At 38.1% G+C, this 19,282-nt stretch overlaps 1 protein-coding gene across 4 annotated transcripts in view; it reads left to right on the top strand.

The window, feature by feature from the left end:
- The first annotated feature begins 8,404 nt into the window (after nt 1-8,404).
- Nucleotides 8,405-19,282, top strand: part of TFDP2 (transcription factor Dp-2) — a 149,182-nt gene continuing 138,304 nt past the window's right edge. For 2 of the 4 annotated variants that reach the window (XM_033132368.1, XM_033132366.1), the window contains exon 1: nt 8,405-8,710. The gene's annotated coding sequence lies outside the window, so the exon portion shown is untranslated. The remainder of the gene's footprint in view (nt 8,711-19,282) is intronic. The other 2 variants (XM_033132367.1, XM_033132372.1) reach the window with 2 other exon arrangements.

Raw genomic sequence — 19,282 nt, 5'->3', positions numbered from 1 at the left:
GTGTAGAAGAAGAATAGTCTGAGGTATAGATCTACAGTGATGCATGGGCAGTAGCTAATAGTTTGCCTTTGCTGAACAAAGCCTTGGGAAAAGCACACTTGGAAAATTGGTGACTGCGGGCTCTTGGGGGAGATACGAGGATCCACCTCGCAGAGTAGGCCGAATATAAAGATAGTCATCACCACACCACTACCCACAGAGGTGCCAGCATCGGAGGGAATTCTCCGTAATCAGCAGACATATGACCTGTCCTGTGACAGTCACTCAGCTTCTTTCTCTGCCTCTTTCATATTCATTGTGACAATGCACAAAATGGCCATAGCAGCAGGGATGAAGGCTCTGTGTGGAGTGAATGTCATGACATTCCGCTCACAAGCCTGATTTGGCTGCCACCTCTTCTGTGTGCCCAGCCTCCAACACAGAAGTTGATGCTGAGTTTTTGATATGGAAATATTCCATGGTGACAGGTTGAATATATTGACCTCCCCTATCATGGGGGGAAGGTGATGCTTTATTCACTGGGGTAGACATATTGTGGGTATGGATTTGATTTCCCTGCCCACGGCTTTTCTGCTAGCACAACCATGTGTGAACTTCCAAAACCCTGGGGGTTTGAGATGTTGCCACACACATACCATATTGTATATTCAATATATGGAGCTGCTTACCTCAAAGCCAGAGTGCATAGATCTGAGAACCAAATGAAAAAGGTGGACCCCCTCTTACGATTACGTTTAATAATCCAGTTGAAGAATTTTTGTTTCCTGTTATTGAAAACTTGGGCTTCATGGATTTGGAGATCTTAATGTCTCCGTATTGGCTTTAGAATCAGGCTTCAGACAAAGGCAGGACCAACTCCTATACCCTCATAAGAGGTACATCTGGCTAAGAGAGGAAATATTCTCTTTCAGAACATAACACAGTTCATTTCCCTGATTGGCTCTTGATTGGTTCACGTGGTTATCTATGAATCAGTCAATGTAGATGAGATAAACTTTCTGGCTTTGTCCTATTTACATGTCCTCCTCTTGAATTCAATGGTGGAGTCAGCTCTACAGAATTATATGGAGTCAGCGGGGTGGGGAGGATGGTTTTTCAGTGAGGAATTGAGATACCTCTCACCTACAAGTATCTACTGTGCTCTCTGACTCACTTTTAATTTCTATAAAATGGCGTAGCCTATGGTTTGCTCTTCAAATCATCTATGTCTATCTACATGAGGTGCATTCTTTCTGGGATGTCCAAAAACCACACTCTGCACTCCCACACATCTCTCTAATCTCAAGCCATTACTCAAAATTCCTATAGTACCCTTGACATACTGTTCTTTAAATACTGCATCTGTATTTCATGGCACTCACCATATATATATATATATATGTATACACACACACACACACACACATATACATATATACACACACACATATATACATATATATGTATATACATATATATGTAAATAGGGTCAGTTTTCTTTTATGTTTTTTTTAAACTTTATTTAAGTGTGTTTTTCCAGGACCCATCAGCTCCAAGTCAAGTAGTTATTTCAATCTAGTTGTGGAGGGCGCAGCTCACTGGCCCATGTGGGGATCAAACCTGCAACCTTGTTATAAAGAGCACTGTGCTCTTAACCAATTGAGCTAACCAGCCATCCCGCATTCACCATATTTATCTTTTACGTTTACCTATGTGAATTTTTTATTAAACTATGGCTCCCTTATTAGACTATAAGTATTATAAAAGCAGTTGTTCACATATTTATCTTGATTCTACAGGTGTATGCATATATTCAAACCTCTCAAATTGTATATGTTAAATATGTGCAATTTTTGGTATATCAATTACACCTCAATAAAGCTATTAAAAAAAGAAAAAGAAATTTAACCTTGAAAACCTTACTCAGTACCTGGCACATATTAAAGGCTTAAGAATATTTTTGGATACAGACCTCCATAAATGAAAAAAATATGCAAGACTGAAAGACCTAAAACGACAGGATTTCGAATGAGTAGAGAAATAGGGAAGAAATACAGGGAAATAAGTGAATTATCAGGTTCTGCCAACTACAAGAGCACAGGTTAAGGCAGTCCAGAGAAATAATCCAAAGTCGAGTAGCTTGGCTCAGAGCTTCTTGGACATGGACAGGTTGATGACAATTAACAGCACCTCTTGGATTGTCATAGGAAAACCAGAAAAGTAGAAAATTCCTTCCTTGCCTTTCTGACTTCATGAAGTAACTAGTCCAAGGTCATACTGTAAGTGGATAAGATTATTATGTGGGGTAATGAGAAATGGTGTTCATGCCTTTGAGAACTGGGAATTTTGGGTATTTGGGGAAATAGTAATCCTTTGTCAATTATATATCCTACAGATATCTTCTCCTGACTTGCAACTTGTTTTTTTATACTGTTTACGATATCTTTTTCCAAACTTTAATCTTTATATTATTGAAAATCTGCAATGTATACGAAAACAGAAAGTAGCGTAATATCAAAAAGAAATAAAACCCTATCTCGACACTAAACCTAACACTAAAACCTAACCCTTACCTAAACCTAACACCAAACCTAATCCTAACCCTAATTCTAACCACATAATTAACATGGATTTAAACATAGCCATTACCTAAATCCTAAACCTAACCTTAATTTAACACGAAAACTCACTTTAACCCTAACACTAACACAAATCCTACACATAACCCTAACCCTAACACTAACCCCAACCCTAACCCTACACCTAACTTTAATTTAAACTCTAAATTCAACCATAACCCTAATTCTAACCTTGAAACAAGCCATTACATAACCCAAAACATAACCTTAACCTGAAACCTAAACTTAGCACTAACCTTAATACTAATATTAACACCAAACACTAAACCTAAATCCTAACCACAACCTTAATTCTAAACGTAAACCTACACATATTTCTTAGCCTAACATAAACCCTAAACTCAAACCTAACTGCTATAACCCTGACCTTAAAACTAGACTAACCCTAAACCAAACCCTAAATCTAACCCTAACAATAAATTTAACCTAACTATAATCTAAACCTTAACACCAAATCTAACCCTAACCCTGTCTCTAAACTGAAATTTAAATATAAACCTAACCCTAACTCCAAACAAAACCTAATTCTAACCCTAACTTTAAACCTAACCCTAAACCTACTCCTCAGCCTGACCCTAAACATTACCCCTTAACTCACCCCTAACCCTAAAAATAACCCCCAATATAACCCTAACACTAATCCGAACATCAAAACCTACTTTTGAATCCTAACCTTTATTTAAACCTAAACCTAACTGTAACTTTTACCCTTACCTTAAAACTAACGCTAAACCTAAACATAACCCTTAACCCTAACTATAAACCCAAACCTAACCGTAAATCTAAACTTAGTCTAACCCTAAAACTAATTATAACCCTAACAATAAACCTAACCCTAAACCTAACACTAATCTTAATTAACCCTAACTAGCATTTGGTGTTGTGACATTTTATTTAGCCATGTGATGGATGTGTGGTTTTAATTTGTGTTTTTCTAATTAATAATGATGTTGAACATCTTTTCACGTGCTTTTTTGCCATCTGCTTATCCTCTGCAGTAAAATGTCTGTTCATCTCTTTTGCCCATTTGTTAATTGGATTGTGTGCTAAATGAGCCATATCCTTAAATAAATCCTACATAATGTTTTTTAAACTTAAAAAAGTTTTTTAAACTTAAAAAAAAGAAACCAGTCCAGTGACGTAAGTCATTATGTAGGATTGCAAATCCTTCTAGGCAAAATGTATATAGCATTTAAACTTGATTTAATAATGTGCTGAGCAATAGAGTTCTCATATTCCTCTGTACCTCATAGTGTGGTACTAATACTGCATAATAGCAAAACAGTTTAGAATACTTTTACTTAGAATGTTAAGTAGACTGTATAGTATACATATTTTGTATATAGCTCTCATAATGTTTCCAATCTTTTTTATTAAAATAAGCTGATTTGTGTAAATGTTTCAGAATGATGTTGTGGAAAATTAATACAAAATTTTCCTATTTGTGCAAGACAGTAAATATAGGTTCCAATTTGTATGCATCAGTAAATTGATAATCTTATTTCTCTGATGTTCTTCACACACTTTTGACCCACCTTTTTTTATTCCAGTTGTAGCAATCAGTGGCCCAGGTGTAAGCTGATAGCAACTTGTCTTCCCATATCTTCTGTTTTCTGAGTTGGGATTTCTCTCCCCTCCCAGCTTGGAATACTCAAACCCACTCTGCCATTTTCACCCATGGTCAAACCTGGAAGTTCTAGAGAGTTGGTACCCTATGGTATAACATTCAAACAATGTAGATGGGAGCCAGTGTACAAATACAGCCTCTTCCATTCCCTAAGTGGACAATTCTGAGGTGTGCTCTTCAAAGCTCACTGGGGAGTCTCCTGCGCCATGAAGCCTCAGTGACTTCCAGCGGTGATCACCTCAAACAGATCTGTGCATTAGCTTTTCCTCCTTCATGTTTCATTCTACCTAGCCCCTACTCCTGTTTTTTGGAATCATTTTCCAAAATGAACCACTTGCATATAAGAATTTGTCTCAGTCAGAGTGAGGAAGAACAAAGATTTGTGTATTACCAGTTGTTAAATATTTTGACTCCCACCCCTGTAGATAAACTAAGACCCTATGGAAACTTTCACATGTACAAAGGAAAGGTGTATAAGAATATTCATAACAACAGAATACACAAAAAGGCGGAAAACCCAAATGCCTATCAATAAGAGAATGGGTTATGTAGATTTTGTTATTTGTACATCGGTGAAAATGAATGAACTACATCTATCAAGTCAGTGGACTCTCTCAAACAAAATGTTGAGCAAAATAACAGTAATAATAATTTGCAGATGAATAATAACGTTTGAATCTAAATATATGTAGTTCAAAAACATGCAAAACAAAGCAATGTATTGGAGTTACATACATATGTGTTAAAATTATAAAGAAAACCAAGGGGATTATAATTCAGGGCATGGCTATTTTGGGGAGGGAAGGGCAGAGGGACACATTGGAAAGGAACACATGGGGCCCCAGCAATATTCTCTCTTAATATTCTCTCTTAAACTGGTGCATGAGAGTTTACATGTTTCCATGTACTTCACATTTGCTTTATGTTTTTAGGATGAATAAAATACCTTATCATAAAAAAGATTTTAGTTTTGATATTAAGAAGAGGTTGCTTTTATTAAGGATGACTGTAAAATCCTTCCACTGCCCTAACCAAGTCATTCCAGAGATGAACTGTGTCCCTCGCTGAGGAAACTCCAAGGCTTTGATTCTACTTTGCCTTATTAATGGGATTAAACTGCACACAATAGAACCATCTCTGGAAGACAAGGCCTTGATTTAACACACTTTTTCTCTTGTTATTTCTTATGTCAGTCACTGGATGGATTAGGTGTGAACATAGGATGCTTTAAAAAGAAAAGAAAAGAAAAGCCGTATCTGCAACTGTCCAGACAACTACAGATTGTTTCGTATGATAAAAAGGCGTCATTAAAGACCTTGTTACTCAAACTGTGCTGTTTGGCGAAGCAGTACCAGTTGGGAGCTTGTTGGAAATGCAGACTCTACACCCCACCTCAGACCTACTGATTCAGAGTCTGAATTTTAATCAGCTCTCCAAGTGATTGCTGTGCACATTAAAGATTGAGAGGCACTGCTCCAGCCGTCCTACTGCTCCATCTACAAAGAGCTGCATCCAGCCCAAGGAGAAGCGCAGCACATGGAAATTCCTCAGGTTTAACTGTAACAGATCTGTCTCTTTCATGACCCTCTCTTTGTTGGCCCACATATTTACAAGTAGAGACTTTATTTATTTACACCTCTCTCCTCTTTCCAACTTTGCGGGGCACTCTCATCCATTCAATAAAAACTTACTGAACTTGTCTTAAGCACGGAGGATAGTTGAATAGGATGACATGGCTGTGTATCTCAAGGAACTTACAGTCTAACAGGACACAGATACCAAATGAGTAGTAATTACAAGCCTGATGAATGTTAGAAAGATAAACCGAATTTGATGGGAAAAGAGCTAGAGATGGTGAGTCCGAGGGAGCTTTTCTGGAGAAAGTGTTGTTGAAGCTTATGAGAAGGCACATGTAGGTGAGGTGTGGGTGAACCAGGGGATTGTTCTAAGCACGAGGAATACGCATGCACGGAGCTCTTTGGGCACTTATGTTTGTATTTCCAATGACTTGCACTGTTCTTGGCATACAATAAGTGCTTGCTGAATCAATAAGTGTTCTGTCATATTTCAGACATCTACTCTCTGGCGCTGGAGATGGTGGAAGCTTTATTTTTCTTTTCAAAGGAAATAAGATCCCTTAATGGGGAAATGACAAGGAAGAGAGAAAGCCGACTGTTGTGCAAATTGCTAAATTGGAACTGTGAGTGGGAATAAAAAATTGATTTACATAAATTTTCCTCCCTGAAGCAACTTGACAATTTATTCTGTTCTGGAGAATTTTCAGTTTTTGGCTTCAAAACCAAGCTGTTCCTTATTCTGAATTTCTTGGCCTGCTGTGAAACTAGCATTTAGTGTCTTTTACATCATACCCTGATTAGGTCATGGAAATTCACAGCTAGATCAAACTGGAAACAGCTAGATCAAAACAGCTAGATCAAAATGGAAATTTTGGAACTTGCACTGCCCATTTTACTTCGTGGTGTTGGAAGGGGTTATGAAACATTGATTTTAAACCATTTCTTTCAAAAGTAATAATTATCAAATGATCAAAATAATCGCCATCATTTATTGAACACTGTATACATTACATAGCAAAATCCACATATTAACTCTACAGGAGAGGAAGTTGAGTCATGAAAATTGCCAAATATTAGCAATTTCATATGGTTCAATTTAATATTATCTTTGGACTCTCACCTTAGAAACTTGCAAAGAAATTAGAGAATCCCTGATAACCATAGCCTTACTCCAAAATTTAGTACTGAATTTTCTTTATAGATCAAGAGATCCTCAGAGAGTTATAGCTCCTTAATAACATCCACCCCTCGCCACCCCTCCACCCCCACCCCGCTTAGCTCAAGAGCTGTGTGTCTACTTCCATTATGGTTGTTTATACATTGTACTGACGTGGTTTACAATCCATCGCCCCTGCTAGACTGAGTTTCTTGAGGGTGGAGATTTTGTCTGTCCTGCTCATTTTTGGATCTTTGTGCCTACAGTTTTTGAAAAGCATTTGTTACATTGAAACCTTAACAAAATTTCTGTGGAAACTAAATAAATCCTATTGACTTGTTACTGGACAATGTAAGGTAATCACTCCGTTGGGGTTTTGCATTTTAGAGCCAGTCCCAGGAGTAGGCATTTGACATTCTTGAACTGGGAGGACTTTATCTATTTACAGTGATGCAGGAATTGTCTCTCCACCCCACCCCAGAGAAAGGTCCAAAGGTGCTCTCTCATCTCCCTCACCTCCTTTAGGTATTTACTTAAATGGCACCTTTTCTGCACCTTCTCTGAGCACCCTATTTAACACAAGCCATCTCTCCAAACACCTTTTTTCCATAGCACGTATCAGCATGTAACATATATTTGCTTATTTCTTTTGCATGTTCTTTTCCACTCCACTAGAATATAAGCTCACACGTGATTTTTCACATAGGCACAGGATTAATAGACAAATGCTTTAATAAATAGATGGATATTTGGGGGTGTGGGCCTCCATGTTCACTTCAGCTTCCACGTGATGTGGTGACCTGACCTGGTTTGGATCTTACTTGCCTAGGTATCAAAGAACCCACATTCCCAGTGATCTCTCACCTACTGTCTGAATAATTACAGGGTGCCCCACAGTTGGCCCCACACGTGGCCTCACAGTCACTCTTCCCTATTCCCTTCCTCGCTGATCCCCAGAGCGGGGGCGCGGGGTGAGGGGGGGAACCCATCAAAAGCCTGGGGTCGGAGATGTAATCATCTTAGTCCCCCTCTTTCTAAGAGGGATGGGGTTTTCCTGCTTTGGGCCTGGGGGGGGGCGGATGGAAAAGTCAAGATTCCCACGCAAGCCCTGGGGAGTGGAGGGGGCGAAGGGCGTGTCTATAAATTTTAGGCCTCAGGCCTGCAGCCCGCCCAGGAGGCTGCTGGCGAGCTTGGTGCCGAGGTCACTGCCGGGGACCGATTGGGAATCTCCGCTGCGCAGCCCCGGGGAAGGGGCAGAACGCTTGAGGTCCAGCGCCTTCACCTCGCGGCCCCCTCCTCTCTTTGGGAAGCCTGGAGGCGGGGTTTGTTTACTCCTTGCACGCACCGCCGGCCCGGCCAATCCGTGGGAGCGGCGCCTTACGTCATTCATCCCGCGGGCCAACCGGCGCTCACCGTGCTGCTCCGCCGCCAAAGCTCGCGCGGGGGAAGCGGGGCAGTGGATGGGCGGGTGAGGGCGGACGAAGCCGCTTGCGATCTCGCCTGCTGCCGCCACCGCTGCTCGGCACGCGGGGCGCGCCCTGACCCTTTCTCTTTGGCAGGCTCGAGGGCGCGCGCACGGTGGCGTCCCGGGGCCTCGCCCTCCAGGATCTGGACTGGGCAGGCCGCGCTCCGAGTGTGAGTCCGTCAGGACCGGGCCCCCGCCAAGGACGGGCACCCCAGGCTCGGAAGAACAGCCCTGCGTGGCCACCTCGTCCTCTACAGCCGCACGGCGGTAAGGCCTGGGGCGAAGGCGCGGGCCCGTGTGCGGAGGGCCTCTAGACCCGGCCTGGCGTGCTCCTGGGGCAGGTTTCCCTCCCTGCGCCTCGGGGCCCCCTCGTCACTCCGAGTCCTATCTGTTTATTCCCACGCGTTCTCCCGGTCCTGCCCGAGTAACCCGTGACTATCTGGAGGAGAGTCGGAAATCACAGAGCCCCTCCACGCCCACCCTTGCAAATTGGGGGGAGGCAACGTCCCTGAGTCACGCCTCGTGGAGTAGAGGAAGGGCTGCTTTTTACTTGTTTGGTCTCTTCAGGGGAGAAGGGTGGCTTCTAAGTCTGGTTTTCTGACTCCCCCCCTCCCCTCCCTTTCATGACCCACACACCCCCATCTGTCTCTACCAGGTGTTTTTGAGTTCCAAAGCTTTGTGCGCTTGGAAGAACCTCCTATGCCCCACGAAGGAACTTTTCTGTAAAGTAGAGGATTATTTTTTGGGCCCAGACTCCTTTGAGAAATTCTAGAGAGCCAAGGTCCCTGTCCACAGAAAACATAAAGGTTTTTGTAGGATCTCGCAGAGAGACAGTTCAGCTAAGTGGATGAGCGCTCAGAGCGCCTCTGGTGTTACCTTGCATTGTGTGATCTCAGTTTCTTCATCTGTTATATAGTCATATTTGCCTATTCTAGGTGGTGCGAATAGTAAATGGACTAATCAGTGGAATGCATTTGGAACAAAGCTCACAATATATTAAGTACACTTCATGAGTTAGGCATATTTATTGTTGACAGCTATGAATGCTGATTCAGAAAAATTCCCCGTACTGTTTCTCTTTTTCTGTTGAAACAGTTAACAGGCTCATCCCTTTCCATATTCGCTGCTGAAGCTCCTTTTGAGCCTTTGGATACTTTTCCTCATTCTATCTCAAAGGGCTCAGACTCCTTGTCCCACTTACTTGCTCTCTTTTTAGTAAGTCAGTAGCTGATTCTCTTCCTTCCCCTTGCTCCCCCAAACCTTAGTTTTGTGTTTTTTCATTTGATTTCTACAGCCTAATTTTTCTGGGCACTTTTTTCTTAATGGCTTGAAATCAGTTTCACCTAATAAATATAGTTGAAGTTATTCATCTGTCCTCTACACAGTATAATCATGACCCAGTCTCATTTAGTTGATCTGATAGTGGATGTTGCTTTTCCGTTTTATTGGTTAGTCTATAATTTAGCTAAAGCTTTATCACTATCCTATTACTATAATAAATCTTTAATAGCAGTATCCATTCTCAAGTAGCACCAAAGAGAAAAATCAAATGCTTAGAACCTGGATCTATCCTACTTGTGTACAGGCTCTCAGAGTGTTTGTTATTTATTAGAACATCTTGTGCCTGGAACTAGAGTCTAGTCTAATAGCAGACATGGTGTCTCTAGCACTGTTCTGGCAGGACAGTTGCAGTTTCAGCAATGTGGCACTTATATTTGTTAATAAAGGCTCAAGACTTACTAAACTCCTAACTCTTTAGTTCTTTTGAGTTGGATAAGAGAGAAAATGGATTTTTCAATGTAATACTTTAATTACCATTTTGTGATTATGTGACTTTCCCCCCAGCTCCTGTAAATGTGTAGTTCACTGGCACCTTCAGGTTTTTCTTTGCAGCCCAAATTCTTAACTATGAGCTCTGTCCTCTCAATATAACTTGAAATTGGATGTTCAGGTGTGTTTATCCTTAACGTGGAAAGTATTTGTGGATGAACATGATACACTAAAACATACCCTAAAGGATTCAAAGATTGTTCTTTATAATTAGGAACTGAAATGTGAATATACATTTGCCTTTTTTTTTTTTTAAAACATGATAGAAAGACTGGCTTTGTCTTCTTGCTGTTGGTAATTTATGTTTTATGCATAATACACGAGTTACTTATATTATACTTATACTTCACCATTTTTAAAGCCATTTTAGATACGTGAAAGTTTCTAGGACATGGTGAGGAAACAGACTAAGCCAAAATTAAATTCATGGCAAGTGAATTAGAACCTAAGTATTCTGACTTCTAGTTCATTGTTTCTTGGTCTGTCAGTCTTAACAGTTAACCAGGAACAAAGGATGGAAAGGGAGGGTTTCAGATGATGTTTTAAAAGAGGAGGAAATTTCTAATTTGAGCACTAAATAGTAGATATTGAGGAGTAGTATGTTAGCATCTTATTTTTTAATTTTAAACTTAGGGCTGTTTCTTTTAAAGTTAAATGATAAGCCATACTATCTATGAACTTACTCATAGTCAGTTTATATTGTCGCTTGACAAACTTGACTTTTTTTCTGACTTTGTCATCATATTTAAACTCTTTTTGCAATATGTATCATAATGTATCTCAGAAGAAACTAGAAAGCACAGAGTTGAGAGTTTTTTTAGATTGTAGAAATTTAAGTTGTAATGAATTTTAAGAATTATTAAATATACTAGCCTCCTCATTCTTGGCCTTTCCATTTTAATCTGGGATAGATGATTCTAGGGGTAGAGCATGAGTAGATTTAAAATTAGACTTTTGAGCGCTTGGAAATTTTATGCAAAATTATATGCATTTCTATATTTTTCTGGAGAGAAGATTCATAGTTCAATAGTTTCTAAGATAAAGGTATTTGGACAACTCTAATTTTTATAAATTTTTTTCTTTTGCTGAACTAGATGTTATATCTTCACTGGTTCAAGTACTGTCGCTTGTATATGTGGGTTTCCAGATATTTGAAGATACTTATATTCCACTGATTCATTTCTGATGCACTATTCTCAGTCTTTAATTTTTTCTAATGATTTTATTGTTTTGATTTAAACATCCTCACAATACTGATGGCTTATTTGTAGATTTGTTTTTTTCATCCATATTCTTAAAAGTGTGGTACCCAAAATTATATATTAACCAGTAGAGAAGACTGTGAGTTACCTCTGCTTGTAAAGCATGTACTTTAAGATTAAGAGGAGAGTTGCTTCTTTGGCAACCACATCACACTGTTAATCCATAATAATATCCTGGTTAAGATGAACTCGGGCTAGCCTACTTGGGTTTAAATCCTGGCTCTACAATCTAGCTGGGTGACCGTGAGTAAATTATGGAAACATTTTGGGCCTCAGTTTTCTCATCTGTAAAATAGGGTTTCTAAGAGCACCTATCTCATAGGGTTGTTATAAAGAATAAATGAACACATACATGTAAAGCATTTAGAATGGTCTCTGGCATTTAAGTGCTATGTGTGTTACCTATTATTATTGATCTTTTAATCGGCTAAAATTCTTGAGTTGTTTTGTCCATGCTTTCCCAATTCCTGTTTTTTCGCCCTTCTCCCGCCTCTCCCCCCCACTCCCACTCCGGTTCAAGTCGTTGTTTCTCACTCTAGTTGTATAGGACACAGGCTCCCTGGCCCTTGCTGGTATCATGAGCCTTGCGCTCCCCCAGGCTGAAGCAGCTGGTTGTAGTCGGCTGCTCACAGCAGCTCATGGCAGCTCTTGCCAGCTGCTGTCAGCTCACTGGCAGCCCAGCTCCAGGGAGAGCTGTTGTTCACAATCTTAGCTGTAGAGGGCGCTGCTCACTGGCCCATGTGGGAATCGAACCTCGACCTCAGCATTAGGAGCACAGTGCTCTAACCACCTAAGCCACCAGAGGATAGCCTAGAAGCAATATCCAATTCTTTAATAGGATATTTTTTTTGGTAGGACTTTATGTTTATCTGGATTAAATTTTATCTTGTCAGATTGTTTCCAGTCTGTTGACTTTGTTGATGTAAGAACATCCAAACCTATAGAGATTTTTTTCTAAAAATTTATTTGAGCCAAACAGAGGATAGCCTAGAAGCAAGATCTCAACAGACAGAAGAATGCTTCCCAGAATGAATTTTCAGCTTCTTTTATGCATTTGGAATTAAGGAGGGAAGGAAGATTACACGAAGGTGGGGGAAGGCAAGGCGGGGATTGGATTACAGGACAGTTAACAAGATTCTGTGCTCTCTTGAGGGTGATTTTGCTTGAGAGTTCTGCAAAGAGGCATTTCAAACGTGTGTTAACTTAGATGCACAGAAACAATGGACAGGGCTTGCTTAAAGCAAAGAGAAGTGACATGCCGGGGGCATGACTACCCATCATGACCTGCCCAGTTAGGAATTTGTGATCAGATCACCTGGTAAGATTAGTTTCTGTAGAACCTCTTTATCATCCACAACTTAAAAAAAAACACCTTGATTTGGTCATCCAATCTTATTAAAATATTGACTAGGTAGATCTAAGAACAGGGCTCTTGCCCTGCTAGAGACTTCTTTTCATGTTGATTAAAAAAAACTCATTCTTTGGTTCAAGTTGTTCAGCCAGTTAGAAATCCAGCTAATTTATTACTGTCCATCTCAAATTTTTCAAAGTTTTCACAAGGAATATATAAGGAACTTTAACAGTTGCCTTCCTAAAACCAGATACTTTTCTATACTTCAGTTTTAAAATCCTATCAGTTCAATAACTCAGGAAAAGAGCATTAATCTGTTACTACATGTCCTTCATGGAGCTACAGTGGTACCTCGATTTTCGAACATCTTCGTTGATGAACATTTCGGTTTACAAACACCATAAACCTGGAAGTAAATGCTTCGGTTTTCGAACATGCCTCAGAAGTCGAACCTGTCACGTGGCTTCCATTGAGTGCAAGATCCTGAGGCCTAGCTGTCAGCTGTTTTCGAACGTTTCAGAACTCGAACCGGAACGGATTACGTTAGAAAACCAAGGTACTACTGTATACTGGTTTCCAGGAGCAAATGTTGGTTATTACTTTTTCTATGTTCACAAACTTCTCTCAGTAATGATTCTAGAATCTTGTGTAGAGTTACATTTAATTTCACTGATCAATTGTTGGCAGGATTCTCTTTCTCTCTTTTTGAACAGTAGTACTATATTTTCCTGTTTCAGTCTTCTAGCAACCTCTCCTATTCTCCATAGTTTCAAAACAATTGCCAACAGCTGTGTGGAAATTTCGTCTAGAGCTCTGTATACCTTGTTGAACGTTTACTTAGAGCAATAAGGGAGTCTCTTCAATCTTCTCATCCATATTGAGCTTTGGTTTTCACTAATTCGTTGATTAAATTGATCAAATGCCCATTTTTTTGGGCAGGACGCCAATGCTTGTTTCACCCCGTCCTATCTGAAGAGAACTTTTCTTGATAGAGATGCTTAAAGTGAAAAGGTTTGCTCTCCTTTCCCAACCTTGTTAACAACAGTCTGCTCCTCCCTTCCTTCTTTTCTGCACTACAGTAATAGCTTACGTACTATTGACCTTCCTTCTTCCAGTCCTTTTCTGTCTCCAATCCTTACACGTTGCAGCCAGAGTCATCTTTGTTTTTAAAATGCAGGTATCTCTTTAAAGTCTTTTCTTCCTCATTGGAATAATCTGTAATGATCTAATTAGATTTCGATTTTGAGTACTTTCCAACTCCCTTATTCTGTTTTCTGTTTACTATCCTTTTAAATTCACCACCCCCCACCCCATTTTTTTTTTTTTTTGTTTACCTTCCTTCTTCTTAATGTCTGATGTTGAACTGTCAGCTAGATAGTAAGCATGGGTGAGTCACTCAGTACAGATATGGAGAGCTTACTGTGTTATAGGCATTGTGAGGCCCTGAACTGATAAAGGCGTGTGACAGTCCTCAGTCCTTAAAGAATTCTAAGTGTGAGGAAAGTAGTTTGAAGAAGCCCAAAATCTTTTTTTTTAAATACTCGAAAGCATACTAAGTTTATTTAACAGATTCCTTTTTACTTTAAAAAGAGCCAAATATGTTGTTATTGAAGAATGAGTTTGTTAAAGTGACTAATTCAGTTCTATTTAAATTAAATCAAATTGTAAAATAACAGATAATATAAATGTGGAAAAACAGTATGTATTTCAAAGCTGCCAAAATAAAATGTTTAATTAAAACTGGAAGCACCAGTTTTTCTTTTACAGTCCACTTGAGAGTGGACAATTAAAAAACCAATCTGTTAGTTTTCTTTCACAGCATCTTTGAAATTGTGGTGTGATATAAAACTACCTAGAAAAGAAAAGGATCTATTAAGTGCTGTTCAAAGGAGAGAGAGAGAGAGAGATGATGACGATGAGCAGTTGCTGTAAGAACCTATACAACTAACAAATGGTTGTCAATCAAATGATTTCTAGGTTAACAGAAGTTTGGAAAAGCTGTCAGATAAGTATACTGCGCACTAATTAATACATTTTTTGTTCTGAAGTCTTTACAAGGAGGAAAAACTTTTAGCATAATGATTATGTATTTTTAAGTTGAATGAATTAGTATTCAAAGGTAACAGAGTACATTACCTGTGTAGGCATTCTAACAAACATAAACTGAAACTCTGAAAAATTCCATCATATCATGTTTCCCCGAAAATAAGATCTAGCCGGACAATCAGCTCTAAGGCGTCTTTTGGAGCAAAAAATAATATAATATAATATAATATAATATAATATAATATAATACAATATAATACCGAGTCTTATTTTACTATAGTCTTATTTTACTATATCTATATTATATTATAATATAGTATAAGACTGGATTTTATATTAATTTTTGCTCCAAAAGACACATTAGAGCTGATTGTCCGGCTAGGTCTTATTTTTGGGGAAACACGGTATAAGATAGGACTTTTTAGAAAGGGGTCACTATATACAAAACCCTTTTCCCCGTAATGCATTCCGAGATAAGAGAAATGATAAGTAAGGAAAGTAAGGTTCTAAAGATACTATTAGCATAAGCAGCTCATTGAAAAAAAGTGATACCATTTTTACAAAATGTAAAAAACAAAATCCCAAAAACATTTTCTAGGATTTAGTAACAAGATAAAGATTCATAATCTGAGTACTCTGTATTCATTATGAATTTCTAATGGCTTACTTGACCCAACATCTACCAGGTGATACAGATCTCAGTCCTCAAAAGTGTGACATAGGTTTATGATTTTTTTTCTTTTTATAAGTGACACAAGTTGCTTTACTGGGACTAGAAAGACAGTAATGGCAGAGCTGGGGCTCAGACATGAATCTGTATGACTAGTCCTAGCCACTCCACTATGTTACGTTACTAAACTACTTTCTTAGGCCTTCGGCACTCATGCAAGAACCTAAAAGTATTGAGAGCTTCATAGTTGTTTAGTTTCTGGGGTTTTTTTGTAGTGTGTTGTGAATTCATTCAAATATAAGTGAGCGATTTGAAAATTAGCCATTGTTTTTGATTGATCATCCTTTCACTAGTGTCACTGTTTAATATAATTTAAAAAATAGACCATTTTTGTGTAATGTTATATATGGTATCTTACATTCAGCTGAATTTCAGTTAATTGGTTAAATCATGATTATGAACTATGCAAATCTATTACACTGATTGATTTATTGTGAATAGAAACAAGTACATACTTAAGATGTTAACCTAACGTCTTGGTAACATAAATATTTTGATTTTATCATAAGGTCTATATTATGTGCTACATGTCCTTTTGACTTGTTCAAAAATTAAATATGTGTAGGCTAAAATAAAAATGGGTATAATGAAATGATGTCAGCTCTTAAAATTGTGATGAAAGAAGAGAAAAGAGGCTAAAAGTATTCCAAAAAGTAAGAAGAGTAAAAATATAATAGCAAATAACAGTGGCAGTGTTTACAGTTCCTCTCAGAGCACGAGCACCATTTATTTCATAGGCCAAGATGCTGTGCTTAATGATGCTGTGTGCATATCTGGTCAACTGAATATGCAACAAGAAAATAAGTGTATTCAAAAACAAGAATGATGGTACATACCTTGTTATCAAAGCAGAAAATATGGCACAAAGGGATTTTTTTTTCCCTCTTCATCTTTAGTTATATGCATATATTGAAGCAGTCTCACAAACTACTCAGTGGAGCTTAGACTGGCTATTGTCTATCTGTCTACCTACCTACCTAACTACCTACCTACCTATCTAATTTATCATAGTAGCAAAGCCTCTAACTTATTTAATATTTTTCCCCATTTGTATAAAATTCACTCTAGTATTTCACCCTGGAAAGAAACAGTTTGATTCAGATTGGCCTTTAGTGAAAACAGAGAACTAGTGCATTAATTTGACTTATTGATATTAATATGTATAACACTTTTTATGATTGTTTTTTATCATCGTAACCACCTCAAGGGTAGAGTAATTCTCAACCCACCATCTAGTTACTTATTAGGCCTCCTATAATAATGCAGAAGATGAAGTAATTTTTCATGTTGTGACTAATAGCAACTTTGATGAATTTTGCACGGTTAATCTGCATGTATCTTAAGTAAGCAGGTTTTGTTGAAAAATTTTATGTCCAATATCGTAAACTCTTACAGTTTACATTTTCTAGTGCTCGGTGTGTGTGAGTCTTATTGTGTCTGATATTCCCCATTAAGACATTCCCTACACTTAGTCTTAGCTCTTGGTTATCTTGCACAAATTGCACATTTCCTCAAGAGGCATATAGGAGATCAGGTGCTAAGGATGAGGAAATAAAGTAGGCCAGTTGTGTTTTCTAGACTCTTCTGGGCCTAGGGTCTTAAGTTTGCCTTTCTGACTTCTTGTATTAATATTCGGCTGTTACCAATTACAAAATTTTCTAAAAAGTTTTCCTCATTTTTTTGTCCCACTCTCCAGAGGTAAAAACCATATTTAAAAAATGCTTTTTATTGACAGATGATAGATTCAAAAATTGCACTTAATTTTCGCTAACTAACATCTGTGTAACGAGCACCCTGGATCCAGAAACAGACCATTACCAGCACCCAGTGTCCCTTTTCAGTTGTGAACCTCTCTTCCCTAAGGGAACTATTCTGACTCCGAACAGCATGGAATGGTAAAACCACCGTTAACCATATCTACTTTTATTTCACTTGATGGTTATCACTCTTAATGGTATAATTATTGCTCTATTTCTTTGTTAAAAAACTTTTTATTTTGAACTAATTTTAGACTTACAGGAAATTTGCATAAGCTGTACAGAGTTTAATTATATCCCTTAGCCCATTTCTCCTAATGTTAACATTTTACATAACCATAGTGTAATTATGAAGAGCAAGAAATTAAAATTGGTACATTATTAACTGAACTCCAGACCTTATTTGAATTGCACCAATTTTTGTACTAACAACATTTTTCTATTCCAGGATTCTATTCAGGATCCCACATTACATTTAGCTGTTCTCACTCCATAGTCGTCTCTGTTCTCTAACAGCCTTCAATTTTTCTTTGTTACATGATCTTGACACTTGAGGAATGCTGGTCATATATTTTTCGCAATGTCCCTCTATTTGGGTTTGTCTAGTGTTGTCTCTGATTGGAATTCAGTTATGCATTTTTGGTAAAAACACCACAAAAAGTGTTGTTGTATCTTTCTGTTTTTCACTGGGCGTTTTATCAATGGGTTCCTCCTGTCGTTATGTTTTATCATTGGTGATGTTTACCGTTGTCACTTGGTTAAGTTGAAGGCTGCTTGGTCTCATTTTTTTACATTTAAATCTCTAACCATTTTAGAGTTTATTCTTGGGTGTTGTATGAGATAGACATGATTTTATCTTTTTCAAAATGATTACCCAGCACCATTTAAAAGTTTATATTTTCAATTGATACAGAAAAGCATTTGACAAAATTCAACACCCTTTCATGATAAAAACACTCAGCAAACTAGGAGTAGAAGGAAACTACCTCAACATAATAAAGGCTATATATGAAAAGCCCACAGCTAACATGGTACTCAATGGTGAAAGGCCGAAAGCTTTTCTTCCAAGTTCTGGAACAAGATAAGGATGTTCACATTCACTACTTCTATTTAACATATTGGTCAAAGTCCTCGCCGGAGCAGTTAGGCAAGAAAAAGAAATAAAAGGCATCCAAATTGGAAAGGAAGAACCAAAATTATCTGTTTACAGACAATATGATCTTATACGTAAAAATCATAAAGATTCTACATACACAAACCTGTTAGAACTAATAAAGAAATTCAGTATAGTTGCAGGATGAAAAAAAATCACACAAAAATCAGTTGCATTTCTATTCACTAGCATAGGAACAATCAGAAAAGGAAATTAAGAAAACAGTTTCATTTAGGATAGCATGAAAAAGAATAAAATACTTAGGAATAAACTTAACCATGGAGGCAAAACACTGGTACACTGAAAACTAGAAAACATTGCTGAAGGAAATTAAAGAAGACACAAATAATTGGACAACCTTTCTTCATGGATTTGAAGATTAAATATTGTTAAAATGTCAGTAAACACAAAATGATATACAGATTCAGTGAAATTTTTATCAAAATCCCAATGATGTTTCTTTGCAGAAATAGAAAAATCCATCCCAAAATGCAAATAGCATCTCAGGGGACCCAAAAAGCCAAAACAATGTTGAAAAAAAACAAAGCTGAAGGACTCACACTTCCCAATTTCAACCCTTATTACAAAGCTACAGTATTCACACAACGTGATACTAGTTTAAAGACAGTCATATATTTCAGTGGAATATAATACAGAGCCCAGAATAAACCCTTGCATACATGGGCAAATCATTTTTGATGAGGGTGCCA

This window comes from Rhinolophus ferrumequinum, chromosome 17 (assembly GCF_004115265.2).
Source record: "Rhinolophus ferrumequinum isolate MPI-CBG mRhiFer1 chromosome 17, mRhiFer1_v1.p, whole genome shotgun sequence".
Classification (NCBI taxonomy): Eukaryota; Metazoa; Chordata; class Mammalia; order Chiroptera; family Rhinolophidae; genus Rhinolophus; species Rhinolophus ferrumequinum.
The sequence above is the reverse complement of the archived record's forward strand: the minus strand, read 5'-3'. Positions and strand labels throughout refer to the sequence as shown.